Here is a 1783-nt window from a genome sequence, read left to right on the forward strand (position 1 = left end):
GATCATACTATAAAAGTGATGGTAGTCATAGGTATTGGCTTTTATGGGACAGTCTTGTTTCCTAGAATTTCATTCTTTTCAGTTAAACCAGTCTGTTAAATGCATAACTAAAGTGATTTAACTTCTACATATTTTAAGGCTTTCTAGACAAATTAATTTATAAATTTAAAAAAGTTATCTGATCACATATCCTGATTTTAAGATTATAATATTGTCAACACATAGAGAAAACTAGTACCATGATAGGACATTTCCATATACAGTTATTTGATTTTGATTTTAGTCAGAAAACAGAAAGAAAATAATGTTAATACTTAGTCCTTTATGGTAAGTCCAGGGAGAAGCATTCAAAATATTTATTGTTTATGCTGCTTAGAAAATTACATGCTCTTGCCTTTATAATTTATACTTATATTTGGGAGAGTTGTTTATTGTTTGTCAGAGACTATTAAACCGACTCAGAATTTCCTTCATGTCTTAAAGGTAGAAACTGAAATTAAGCTGTACAGAGAGGTTTTTCCATTTCTACTTCAGTATGGAAATTTTCTTAAAAGCATTAAATCACAACCCTAGAATGCCATGTACTACCCAAACCAGCTGGAACCCAGAGCTTTCTTTACACGTACTAATTGAAAAATATTTTAACAAGAACTCGTCTTCATTCTTTTAGTTTCTAAACCCAACATAATTTGAGTTTTTTTATAGTTTTGAATAAATAAAACTCAAAATAATAGAGCATATAAAATATCTTTTATTGTGGTAAATACTCTTAAAATGAGATGCACCCTTACAACAAATTTATAAGTGTACATTATAATATTGCTAACTATTGGCACTATGTTGTCCAGCACATCTCTAGAGTTGATTCTCCATTCATTCATTCATTTATTATTGTATTGCTAAAACTTTATACCCATAGAATTACTCCCCATTTTCCCTCCCCGACCCCTGGCAAAGACCATTCTATTCCATGAGTTTGACTATTTTAGATATCTCATGTAAGTGAAATCATGCAGTATTTGTTCTTCTGTGACTGGCTTATTTCTCTTAACGTAATGTTCTCAAGTTTCATCCAAATTGTTGCAAATGACAGGATTTCCTTTTTTTTTAAAAGCCAATATAAAATATTCCTATATTCCTACAAGCAATTTGGGTAACCTCACAGGAAATCTAAATAAATGTTATAATTATTAGTATTCTTAATCATATGTTGGTCAACTTGGAGTCTATAGAACATCCATTGCTTCTAAATCAAGTATAAGACTTGATTTTTTTTTTTACATTTTCTTCCCATAGAAAGGCATAATTATCCAGTCATTCTTAGTAGAGCTCATTTTGATTGACAAATGTGACAATAAAGCTCACTTTAATGGGCAGGTAGCAGTTACATCAATAACTGTTTTGGTGGAGAAGTCTCATGGAGATAAAGGAGATTCCTCCCTTTCCTCAACCAAAGAACTTATCCTCCAGCACTCTGATAAACTAAAACACACACAAGCAATTGTATATCACGTTATCTGTGAAAATTGTTTATATATTTTTTGTCCTAAAAAAAAATTGAGGTGAATATGGAGTGAATCGAAAGAATGAGATAAATCCTTGACCCTTAAGATCATCTGTGAGAAGCTATGCCTCCAGGTGAGAACAAATCAAATTATCTCAGGCAGGTGGAGCTCTGAGAAAAGTCTTCTGCCTTCACTTACTAAACTATTTTAATGCTTGTTCTGCTTCTCCATAATCATATGGCATTAATCAATTGTAAAGCATTTCAATTAAAATGAAT

This window comes from Mirounga leonina, unplaced genomic scaffold (genome assembly GCF_011800145.1).
Source record: "Mirounga leonina isolate KUSES-001 unplaced genomic scaffold, KU_Mleo_1.0 Mir_153, whole genome shotgun sequence".
Lineage (NCBI taxonomy): Eukaryota > Metazoa > Chordata > Mammalia > Carnivora > Phocidae > Mirounga > Mirounga leonina.